This window comes from Phoca vitulina, unplaced genomic scaffold (genome assembly GCF_004348235.1).
Source record: "Phoca vitulina isolate PV1807 unplaced genomic scaffold, GSC_HSeal_1.0 scaffold5, whole genome shotgun sequence".
Lineage (NCBI taxonomy): Eukaryota > Metazoa > Chordata > Mammalia > Carnivora > Phocidae > Phoca > Phoca vitulina.
In genome coordinates, this window is record NW_022589708.1 from 54,731,774 (window position 1) to 54,745,094 (window position 13,321).

Here is a 13,321-nt window from a genome sequence, read left to right on the forward strand (position 1 = left end):
ATAATGGTCAGGGTTTCTCAACCTGAGCCCTCTGGGCACAGGGGGCTGGATAGTCCTCGACTGTGGCTCTGTCTGGTATATTGCAAGCTGTTTAGCAGCATCCCTGGCCTCTACCTACGACCTGCCTCCCCCCAGGTTGTAACCATCAAAAATGTCTCCAGATATTACCAGATGTCCTGAGGGAGGGGGACACAGTCACTCCCAACTGAGAACCACTGGGCTAGTGTTATATCCAGTCACTCTTTTAAAAGAAGCAACAGATTTCCAGTGTTTCCTCTACACATTCCCCATCAGTTCATTCCAGAAAGTATTTCTAACCTTTGCTTATGTTACATGATCCTGCCAGTAAGTTTATTTTTAAATAACCCTCAAGAAATGACTTGAGGAGAAAAAAAAAAAAGTCCAATTTTGGTAGGCGGGACAGCTAGGTAACAGGTCTGTGGCTGGCCCCGAGGTGGCCAGTGGGGTAGCCTGTGGAGGACTCGGCGGTGAGGAGAGCCCACCAGCCACTCTCTCGCTTTTGGCCTCAGGATCCGCAGGATCCTTTGGGACCGATCGCACAGCTTCGCTATTTGATTGCTCCAAAACATGCCTTGTGCGTGGTTGTCATTGTCCCAAGTCCCAGGACTCCTAGAACCGTGCAGATTTATGAAATGAGAAGAGATATAAAGTGTTGCAGAAGTGCCCGGGCAAATCCTGCTCTGATTCACCCTGAGCAAGAGGAGATCTGTCATTGCCTTAAATAGTGGGATTGCACACAACTTTTGGAGGTTGTTAGCTATTTGACTTCCTTAGCAAAACTTTTGGAACATACCGTATAGAGGTTTTATCTGTGTTTGGGTTCCTCCAAATATAGATCCTGAAAAAGGATTTGGATGCTAGTAGTTTGTTTGAGTGGTGATCCCAGGGAGCTTGGTAAGCAGTAGGGGAAATAAGACAGGGAAGGGAAGAAAGCCAGTAAAGACTTGCAGTGAAGGGGTTACCTCTGCGGGGACAGTGGCTCAGTTCCCCCGGGGTCCTCTGAGAGACTGTGTAGAACACATCTTAGAATGGTGCCCCAGGGAGGAGGCAGCTGGAACATCTGTCCATTGACTTCCATAACTCCTAGGTTGATATCACCGGCATGACATGAACTCCAGGGCACTTCCCAGCTGCCACTTCTGTGGCCGAGCATATTTCTGTGGCCAGAGAATGCCCTCCATCAGGGAGAAGCAGGCTGGTGTTAGAGCAGAACAGATGACTTGCATTCGTTATCTATGGCAGCACAACAGATTTCCCCCAAATTCAGTGGCTTAAAACAACACGCATTTGTCATATCCCCAGTCTCTGTGGGCTGGGAATCCAGGTGCAGCTGAGCTGGGGACTCTGCTCAGGTCTCTTATAAGAGTAAAGTAAGGTTTCAGCTGGAGTCTCAGGTAGCTAAAGGTTCTGTTTGGGGACTGGCTTCCAGGCTCGCTCAGTGGTTGTTGGCAGGATTCAATTCCTCACAGCTTGAAGGACTGGGGGCCTCAGGTCCTTGCTAGCTGTTGGTCAGAGGCCTCCTGCCACGTGGGCCCTCCCTGGGACAGCTCACAGCATGGCAGCAGGCTTCCCTCAAAGCGAGCAAGAGAGGGCAAGCATGACAGCCGTCACAGTATTTGTAACCTCACCTCAGAAGTGACATCCCATCATTTCTGTTGGATTCTGTGCATTAGAAATAAGTCACTAAGTCCATCCCACACTTAGGGGGAAGGAGTTACACTAGGCAAGAATACCAACAAGAGATCCCCTGGGAGCCATTCTGGAGGGTGGCTATCTCAGGAGTGGCTGAGAATCCCTCACTAAAGCTGTAGGTGATGTCCAGGCTGAGACAGAAGAATGTAACCAGGGCGCTGGTACGTCTAACCCAGGGACATAGCCTTATGCTGTGACATCCTCCCTGGTAAACACTCTGGTCATCTTCAAACTGAGAGGCCCTGAAACGCATCATTTTTAAAAGATCTGGATTACTGTAGATGGGGGTAGTTCATGAACCTGGTGCAGACTAGAGAGCCCTTCGGATTCAAGACAAATCTGAAACTGACTTGACCCAAGTGACAGACACTGTGCTAAGTTCCAGAGACACAGAGTTCAGTCCAGAGCAGGCCCTGCAGGGGTGGGGGCTGTAAGCCAATGACCGCATACGTACTGTAGTCTGCCAGATGTAGGAACATCAGGCCACAGGGACCCAGGCATCTGGCTCTAGCTGGGTGGGGAAGGTGACAAGGGGATGGGGAGGGCTTGGCAGGTGGGTTGAGGAGGGGTGGCACGTGCCCATCTTGCTGCTATTATGGAACACGGCTGCCTCTCCTTCCCTGGAATGCCACCAGCATCCCTACCACACACCTTCCCAGGCTTCATCTTCTGTGGGGATTTACTCAGGCCTTCAAGAGGCACACGACGCTCAGGCCCTGAGCGAAACCAGGAATAAAGGGGGAAGAAGGAAAAAGGAGCAGAATGACAGGACCAAACTGACTCCAAATACCTCAGATGGCAAACAATTCCCCCTCCTCCTGCCACTTAGTGCCCACTAACTGCCCCCCCAGCCCAGCCTCTGTACCCCTAGGCCCTCCATACCTCTCCACCTGGCCGGTGGCCCCAGGGGCAAATCTAATCTACACCTGCCTGCAGACACCATTCAAACCACAGCTGCCTCCAGAGCAAACAACTCCCTGCTGTGCCTGCATTTTTTTTTCCCCCCCCTCCCTTTATTTAAGAAGGACCTTGTCTTCAGGTCAAATCCATTATCCCCCACAGCAGAATGAAGCCCAACACCTGATGACAAGCCCTGATGCCTGAGTCCTGCCTCTTATCCATTCAGACTAAATGGAGGGAGGTCCCAGAGGTAAAGGGGAGGGAAAATGGAGTCACAGAAATTAATGACAGGACTTGACAAGCGAGCTTCCTTGGGGGAAGCTACATTTCATTTTCTCAACACCTCCCCCCTTCGTCTTCATTAACTTTTATCTCCTTTGAACGTCTTTTTTTTTTCTTGTCTTCCTCCCCCCTCTCCCGTATCCTTCCTTCTCCTTATACTTCTTTTTATTATTTTAAAGCTTTTATTTATTTATTATTGGAGAGAGAGAGAGTGAGCAAGAGAGAGAGAGAGAGCAGGGGGAGGGGCAGAGGCAGAGGGAGAAGCAGGCTCCCCACTGACCAGGGAGCCCGAGGTGGGGCTCGATCTTAGGACCCCGGGATCATGACCTGAGCTGAAGGCAGACGCTTCACTGACTGAGCCACCCAAGCGCTCCCTTTTTATTATTTTAAAACTAGCTTCTCATCAATCACTCTTTTCAGGGTGTGCTTTATGTGACTAATCAATTAACAATGAATAATTATTAATGTGAATAATAATTTGATTCATTAAATGATTTAAATAATCGTTTGCATATTTTCACTGCTGGCTGGTGAGGACATGGAAGCTTGTTTCAGAAGGAATGGGGAGCATCCAGCCTAGAAAGAATACTAGGACCCCCACGGGCAAGTGCCACGCACTGTAGCCCTTCCCAGGCGTCTTCTAAATGACACCTCACATAACCTTGGTTAGGGAAGAACGAGGGCCTTGTTTTACAGATGAAGACATGAGACTTGGTTAGACTCCCTTAAGTTGCCAAGCTGAAAAGCTGAACTCATACTTGTGTGGCTCTAACTTCCACACTTTTTCAACTATGCTGATTCCTCGAAGAGCCCAAAACAAACAGAACACTACTACATTTTAGTATCTGCATTGAAGTTTAAAATCCATTGATCTTGGGGCACCTGGGTGGCTCAGTCAGTTAAGCATCTGCCTTCAGCTCAGGTCATGATCCCGGGGGTCCTGGGATCGAGCCCCACATCAGGCTCCCTGCTCAGTGGAGAGCCTGCTTCTACCTCTCCCTCTGCCACTCCCCCTGCTTGTGCTCTCTCTCTCTGTCAAATAAATAAATAAAAACTTATAAAAATAAAAATAAATAAAATTCATTGATCTTACCATTTTTTCATTGCCATCACTCCTCACATCCACTTATCCTTTTACCTTTATTAAATCCCATGGCCAATCATTAAAATCTATGGTCAATCAAGATCACTCCCTCACATGCCCTATCAGTTACCTTCCCTCTCTTTCAACTAATCTTAGTTGACAAGTCTCCACTTCTGGTAAACCCCAACTCTCTACTTACTTGAAAACTGCCATCGGGCTGGAGAAAAGCACATACTGGGACAATGGCCATGCTCCAATGTGTCCTCCACATGACCATCCAACCACGCTCTACTGGTCCCTCCTCTCCCGCTGTGCTCTCTCCTATCCAATCTCCCACCCTCTCCAACCCCTCCCTCTTGCCTGGTACTCTTGTTTCACTGAGAGACCTAAAACCCTCAGAAGAGAGCTCCCCGATGTCCCCCAGCACGTCCAGCCCCCTTCCGTTACTACAGAACCGTCCTTGACCATCACTCTGCTCTTTCCCAGGGCCTAGAATTGTGCCTGGCACATAGTAGGCACTCAGTTCTCCACAGTGCCCACAACCTTCCTTGGTAATGTAGGGGACCAGGAGATGCTACCCCAAAATATGTCACTTTGGCATATTGATTATTTTGAGCTGAAGACACTTGAGAAACAACACATGCAGGAAGGCCTCTCTGACCCTATCCTTTCTACCTCAAATCAGCACAAAATTTCCCATCAGAAAAGTGCCTTCCATCGCCCAAGAGGAGAACATTCTTACCACCAGAGACTGGGAATCGACGCTGAAATAAATCTGTACAAACAAACTTACTAAAATAATCTTCCATTAGTTCCCCCCACATATTTCCAGTCATTTTCCCACAATTTATCGCCCCTAACCCAAACTTCGTCTTGGCACAGCCACGATTTATCATTCTTTGTGGAATTGCTACATAAGCCATCTGCTTCTTTGGGTCTTCATGCCTTTCCTCTGAAGGCTCCCCTGCCATGTAAATTATTAACATCAAATGAAATCTGTATGTTTTTCTCCTGTTGATCTGTCTTTGGTTAATGTATTTCTCAGGCCCAGCCCAGACCTAATGTCAGTGAGCCCGTTGCTCAACAATAGACCCCAACAGTTAAAACCAGGAATAGACAAGCCCGCTTAACTCATGCTCCAACTGAAACCCATTGTCCTTATTTCTTACCACATTTTCTTGAAGTATTGATGAAGATGGTTTACGATGACCGGGCCAGAAAAGCCCTGATGGAGGCAGAATTACCTAGAAGGCCAAACACCCCAGATGTCCCCTTTCCTGCCCATGATCCCTCGCCAGCCACACCGCCACCCCTACCCATGATCACATGCCCTCTGCCTGCTCCCTTGCACGTACCCCTGGACCTCTCCCTATAAAACTCCAGTGTCCACCTTGCGGGCTGAGAGGTCGGTTGTTAAGGCTCGAGCTGCCACCTCCCCCGGCTGCCCAAATAAATTTCTCCCTTTTCTCTTTTCCAAACCACCACCTCTTGAGTTATCGGCTTCTCTTGTGACAAGTGTATTCGAGTTTGTTCAGCAACCAGCCGGGGGCTGTGCTCAGGATTTGTCCAGCCCCCTCAGGATTCCCCAGGACAGAGCAGTTGGCTGGGGCAGCATTTCCTGAGTTAGCCACTAGGACAGAGAGATCTGTAGTACTAAGAGAGGAGAGGAAAAGCCTTTTCTATGCTGTAACAGCAAGAAGTCAGCGCTCAGAGTGCCCCAGGGTTTGTCAGGCCAGGGAGGCGGTCTGAGTCAGCAACCTCTGGCCCACGGGCCTTGTCATAATAGTAGCAGCACGCTCCAGTGAGCCCTGAGCTCCAGGCTAGGCTGGATTCCCCACCCCAGCCCTCAAGCCAGGGGCCTAAATTTGAGGTTCAGCAGTGGAGCCAAAGAGGGAGCCCAACTGCAAGCCAGCTGCCTGTCAAGCATTCCTCCGGGCATGTAGTCTTCTCTGCCCAGAATTAGGGGCTGGCCCATGCCCTTGGGCAAATCCCACCTGCAGCAGGGGAATGGTGACTGCTTCCCAGCCCATCCCCCCACAGGCAGGGCCTGTCGTGTGCCCATGAGCTATGAACTGCAGGTAACATTTGTCACAGTGATAATAAAGACTCCCCGTTCACCAGCTCTGCCTCTTTCTTAATCTCCAGAACCTGGAGAGGGGGGAAGAAAGTGGAGAAACTGGAGAGGGAAGCCTAAGGATGGCATTTAAAAGGCTGGATTTTCCCCTTCTTTAGGGACTTCATCAGTTGGGCCTCCAGGGGATTTAAAGAATTCACCCATCAACTGCTGAATGGATAAAAAATACGGTATGTCCATACAGTGGAATATTACTGAACAATAAAAAATGCAGTTTTGATACAAGCTATAACGTGAATGAATCTTGAAAACGTTATGCTAAGTGAGAGAAGCCAGTCACAAAAGACCACATACTGTGTGATTCTATTTATAGAAAATACCCAGAACAGGTAAGTCTACTGAGAAGGAAAGTAATGCCTCAGGCTAGGTATGTTGGGGGAAGTGGCTAGTGACTGCTAAGGGGTACAAGGTTTCTCTTTGGGGTGATAAAAATGTTCTAAAATGGATTGTAGTGATGGTTGCAAAACTGTGGAAAGACAAAAACCACTAAGTTGTATACGTTAGGTGAATGGTATGGTATGTGAGCTATATCTCAATAAAGCTGTCATTTAAAAACAAAAAAGTGGGGCGCCTGGGTGGCTCAGTTGGTTAAGCAACTGCCTTCAGCTCAGGTCATGATCCTGGAGTCCCGGGATCGAGTCCCGCATCAGGCTTCCTGCTCAGCGGGGAGTCTGCTTCTCCCTCTAATCCTCTTCCCTCTCATGCTCTCTGTCTCTCATTCTTTCTCTCTCTCAAATAAATAAATAAAATCTTTAAAAAATAAAAAATAAAATAAAATAAAAAAATAAAAACAAAAAAGTATTAACACACCCTCTGAGGAAGTGGGGTTGAAAGTGGTTTGGCTTCTCAATTTTCTGGAGGGAGCCTCAGGGGCAGATTCGATGCCATGTTAAGTGTGAACTTTGGCCTTCTCACTTGCGTGGGCCCCTTCAGAATCAAGTCATTAGTAATTCTGTGTTCATAATTTTTTATTCTTTTCCTTAAAGATGTACCCCTAAATTGGTATGCTTTAGGACCCAGAAAACCTAGATCTGCCTAGATGCACAAACATTCCTTTTATAGTCAGAAAAAGGTAATCATGATTTTTAGAAATGTCTTTTTAAAATCATGAACGTGCCTCCCCTTGTACAGTGCTAGAGCCCCAAGGAAAACAGCCACTGAGTCTCTGGAGATCATGTCCCACAGTCAGTCACCTGCAATGAAAATGTCACATGACCTGGGGGGGCACTCGCAGGATCCAGTGGAACAAGGCACAGATTTCTCTGGGCACACAGCGCTGTCCATACAGGCCATGGCTTTAGGGTAGGCGCCCTCCAGAGGACAGGAAAAAGATCCATTGTAAACCCATCCTTTCCTCGGGTCACTCAGCTGGTGGGTGTCTGGGCGCAGGGTGTTGTTAAACAAAAGCAAGGGAAACAGAAGCAAAAATGAACTATTGGGACTTCATCAAGATAAAAATCTTTTGCACAGCAAAGGAAACAGTCGACAAAACCAAAAGACAACCGACAGAATGGGAGAAGATAGTTGCAAATGTCTTATCAGATAAAGGGCTAGTATCCAAGATCTATACAGAACTTACCAAACTCAACACCCAAAAAAAAATAATTCAGTCAAGAAATGGGCAGACGACATGAACAGACATTTCTACAAAGAAGACATCCAAATGGCCAACAGACACATGAAAAAAATGCTCAACTTCACTCGGCATCAGGGAAACACAAATCAAAACCACAATGAGATACCACCTCACACCAGTCAGAATGGCTAAAATTAACAAGTCAGGAAACGACAGATGTTGGCGGGGATGCAGAGAAAGGGGAACCCTCCTACACTGTTGGTGGGAATGCAAGCCGGTGCAGCCACTCTGGAAACAATATGGAGGTTCCTCAAAAAGTTGAAAATAGAGCTACCCTATGATCCAGCAATTGCATTACTACATATTTACCCAAAGGATACAAACATAGTGATCCAAAGGGGACCTGCACCCCAACATTTATAGAAGCAATGTCCACAATAGCCAAACTATGGAAAGAACCCAGATGTCCATCGACAGATGAATGGATAAAGAAGATGTGCACCCACACACACAATGGAATACTACTCAGCCATCAAAAACATGACATCTTATCATTTGCAATGATGTGGATGGAACTAGAGGGTATTATGCTAAGCAAAATCAGTCAATCAGAGAAAGACAATTATCATGTGATCTCACTGATATGTGGAATTTAAGAAACAAAACAGAGGATCATAGGGAAAGGGAGGGAAAAATAAAATAAGATGAAATCAGAGAGGGAGACAAACCATAAGAGACTCTCAACTATAGGAAACAAACTGAGGGTTACTGGACGGGAGGTGGGGGGGGCTGGGGTAACTGGGTGATGGACATTAAGGAGGGCACGTGATGTAATGAGCACTGGGTGTTATGTACAACTGATTAATCGCTGAACTCTACCTCTGAAACTAATAATATACTGTATGTTAATTAATTGAATTTAAATAAAATAAAATTTTAAAAAATAAATAGAGTCAGAACTCTACCAGCTGGGAGAACCTGTTCAGAGGGGACAAGATGGAGGGAAGGTTCTTTCTAGGTTCAGAGCACACGGTGTTCCTGGAGCTTGAGAAAGAGGCTGAGAAGCAGGCAGAGTGACAGGACCCATGTGATTTTGCCAAAAAAGGGATGCCATCAGAGAGAGAACCACTCTGGGGGTTGGGTAAACACATCCCACCCCCTCTCCATCTGCTTCCACTGTGTGGACCCCTCAGTCAGCAGTCACGCCACTTAGAGACTCAAGACTGCTAAACTTCAAGTTCACGTAAGGAAAACAAATGCAGTGTTTTTACGTTAATATGAGATTTTACTCCTAGCCAATAAAGAGATCTCCTTATTAAATTAATGGGATAGAATACTCTGATTCCAGGGTCCTGACTGTAATCCTTTACCACCACTGGCTGGACTCTGCAATATCATAGTTTCTGAGGAAAGATGCTCATCAATATTCAGGACTCATCTCTGCAAGCAAAACCTTTAATGACTTTGGGATTTCCCTAGAAACCATGTATAATTTTAAATATTTAAAATGCCAAAAACAGTCCCTACATTTAAATAGCCAAGTTACACCAAATGGGGACGAATTCAACTTAACACATACATGGTGGGCCGTGGCAACACCCTGTGCAGAGTGTGGGAAGTGGGGGACCAGCTCTGCCCTCCGCACTCTCCTGGAGCACCCTCCTCACACCAGAGCGCACGGCCCCCACTCCCCAGGGATAACCTCCTCATCACTGGTGAGCCACTTTGCCATAAATACCATTTAAGCGGTCAGTATCAAGGAGAAGAGCTAATGTCATTCAGCTCTGTACGAGTTTACCCATTAACAGATTTTTAGCTTCACACAACTCTGGAGATAATACAGCCTAATCTCCATTTTTCTAAGGGGGACAATCAGAGAAGTTGAGTAACTTGCTCACAGTCACCCAGCCATATTATAATGTGGTAGAGCAGGATTCCAACAGGTCTGTCTGATGTCAAAGGCTTTTTCTTTTCTCTTTTTTTTTTCCCTTTCCATCCTTTTCTGATTCTAAACAGCAATAGAGGAGTGCCTGGGTGGCTCAGTCGGTTAAGCATCTGCCTTTAGCTCAGGTCATGATCTCAGGGTCCTGGGATCAAGCCTCACATAGGGTTCTCTGCTCAGCAGGGAGTCTGCTTCTCTCTCTCTTACTCTCTCCCTCCCCACTGCTCATTCTCTCTCTCTCTCAAATAAATAAATTAAATCTTTAAAAAAAACAGCAATAGGACTTTCGGCAATTAACAGAGGCTATGAAGGATGTTTCTGAGGTTTTTACCTGGGGGCCCTCATTTAATTTATAAACATTCTAGAAGCCACGGGTGGCAAAAGAGACTCCCACATTTTTATCCAATCCAGTTTCCCCCCTGAACTTTAAACCATAGATCTGATTGACATCTCCACTTGGGTGTCTGATAGATCTCGCCAACTTAACACGTCCAAGCCACTCTCCTGATCATTCTCAAAGCCACTCCTCTCCAGGCCTCCCTGGCTCAGTGAATGGTGACTCCCGCTTTCAGCTACCCTGGCCAAATACTCTAGTGGCATCCCTGACTCCACTCTCACTCCCACCCCCCATCCCACCCATCAGCAAATAATGTCAGCCCTACTCCCAAAAAGCATCCAGAGTCCAACCACTTCTCACTGTCCTCCTCTCACCTTAATTCCTATTTTGGAAACCTAAAGGGTCAACCTTGCGGGCTCTCCCACAATCTTAACACAGCAGCCGGAGTGATTCTGTTGAAGTGCAAGTTTTTTTTCTCATCTTAGAGTGAGAGCCAAATCCTCACTTGACCCCGCCGCCGACACCCTGTGCTCCAGCCACACCACCCCCCCTCCCGCCCCTCCAGCTCACTGCCTGCCTTTCTGCCTTGCATGGCTCAGCCCCAGCCACACTGCCCCCGTGAACTTCCATTCACACCTGCATGGTTACGGGAACATGGGGTATGTACGCTAGTAATACCTAAAGTAATCGCAGTAAGATGACCCCGAAACCTCGTATTCATGTTCACATGCTTCCAGTGGAAAATATTTTGCTTTGAGTGTTTTTTTTATTACTCCATTTATTACTTTTCACTTGACTCAATGCTTTTTGGTGTATTTAAAAAAAAAAAAGAAGAAGAATTGCTGTGGCGACCCCAGCCAGGCAGCTCCGGCATCCTGCTCTGGCCCCAAGTCACCCCCAGGGGTCAGTTCTCACTCAAAAGCCACCTTTCAGAGGAGGCTTTTCTGCTTGCTTTGTCTAACATTGTAACCCACGCTTCCTCTTCCCTTCCCTACTTCCCTTCTGCCCAATTGTTACTATCTCATACGCTTTGTATAAACTTTATTTTCTTTGTTATCTGTCTCCTCTGCTAGAATATAAGCTACAAGAGGACCGGGAAATTCATCTATCTGGCAAATAGACTTGGAAGAATATTTGCACACGCTAGGCCCTCAATAAATATTTGTTGAGTGAATGAATGAACAAATAAATCCTCTCCTCCTAATCATACCATTTAGTGCATACTATATAAAAAGAAATTAGAACTTCATAATCCCTAAAGAATACAATTCAGTCAATGTTGGCTATGCTCCAAATTCAGTTTTAGTATAACACAATTTTTTAAAAAATAATATTTTATAAAATCCCTACAAAAACATTAGTATTTAAGGCAGTAAATTGTTCTTTGTAATACTGAAGATGTGTAGGAACTTAGTAATTTTTTTATTGATAAACTAACGAGTGAAGCACAAATAAACAGGCAAAACTGTCATTCAACCTGAGCTGTGTTTAAATAAAACTTATTTATGGAGCACTGGGTGTTATGCACAAACAATGAATCATGGAACACTATATCTAAAACTAATGATGTAATGTATGGGGATTAACATAACAATAAAAAAATTTAAAAAATAAATAAATAAATAAATAAATAAAACTTATTTAATATAAGTCTGTGTCATAATGAAGAAAATTCATATCACTTGGGTCTCATAACAGTGAAAAAGAATTAACATGCATCTAAAACTTGGAGCACTGCAGTCTTTCTCAAAAAGGATTCCTGCCGAAAAAATGTACCAAAATCATGCCATAACTAACTGCACAAACAGAATCTACTTGTAAAGAAAAAAGTGTGTTAGAGAATTGAAGAGAAGAGACCCATGGGGAAACAGATTGTGTCAGCAGTCAAATTCTGCTTTCACAAGAAAATGGATGGGTGGAGGATTAAGGAAAATATACATTATAATAATCAAGTTTTTTAAAAGTCTTATCACAGAAAAATGAAAGGAAGGTCCACAAGGAAGAAGCCTAAATAAATGCCTCTCTTAAATGACTGGTGATCTTTATATGAGCTTCTAATAAAGAAAATGAAATATAATTCACCAGGGAAATTGGGGAGCAATGATGTCCTTGCAGGAGGCGAGTAAAGTAACTCAGAAATGTTTTCAACATTTTATCATGATAAGTTTCCAATACACAGAAAAATATAGAGTATAGCAGAATGAACACCATCTACTTTAATAGATGCCCATTACAACCATCATGGGCAATCTTGTTTTCTTTATAGATCCCACCAGAAGGAACTATTCTGAAGCCAATCCCAGACATTACATCATTTCAACATGCAGGTCTTCAAAGTAAGGACACATTTTACAAATCTTAAACACAATACTAATATCACTCTAAAAAAATTAATTGGCCTGGAGATGCTGCATGTCAGCAGAAAGGAATGAGCTGCATTTTGTTCTAGCTAACATGAGTGACGGGACATTGGAATAAAGAATCTCAGAAGAGCGACAAATCCCGCTGCTGGGGAGCCTAGTGGCTCAGTCATTTAAGCATCCGACCCTTGGTTTTGGCTCAGGCCAAGATCTCAGAGTCGTGAGATTGAGCTCTGCATCGGGCTTTGCGCTCACTGGGGAGTCTGCTTGAGGTTCTCCCTCCCTCTCCCTCTGCCCCTCCCCCCACTCACTTGTTAGCTCTCTATCGCTCTCTCTAAAACAAATAAATAAATCTTTAAAAAAAAAAAAAAAGGATTCACACTGCCATCCTGACTGCTAGCCAACATCTCCAGCTTCCGCTTCACTTACTCCTTTATGACTTCAAGGCTACGTGGCCACAGAGCGCAGTGAGGGCTTGATTCCTGTCATGTCGCATATTAGCGTATGACACCGGGCAGAGCGCCAAAACGCTCAAAATCTAATCTGTAAAAAGGGGACAATAAGTATATCCACCTTGTAGGTTTTTAACAAGAACTAAATGAAATGGTGTTCACATTCAGTCAGTAAAGCATTGAGCACATTAAAAGTGTACAAGATCTGTTAACTTCTGTTATCACTGTTGGGAAGTATGGTGGGTGGAGATATCAAAATTAGGATTAAAAGTGATGGTTTTCTAATATATCTGACATAGGTAGTTTTGAACCAGTATCTAAGTTCATTTCAAGTATCTGAGTTATCTTGGGCCCCATTGAAATACCCAATAGAAATTATTTATTTAAGCTCAGCAAAGAGTGTTCTTCAAAAGCATGTGACATTTTTTATTGTAATGTCAATTTTGATATCTTGGCCAAGAGCACCTTAAAAGTTAGCTAAATCCTAGCAAAAGCATCATATAGCAAGGGGAATGATTTAGTGTGAAAGAAAAGACCAAAG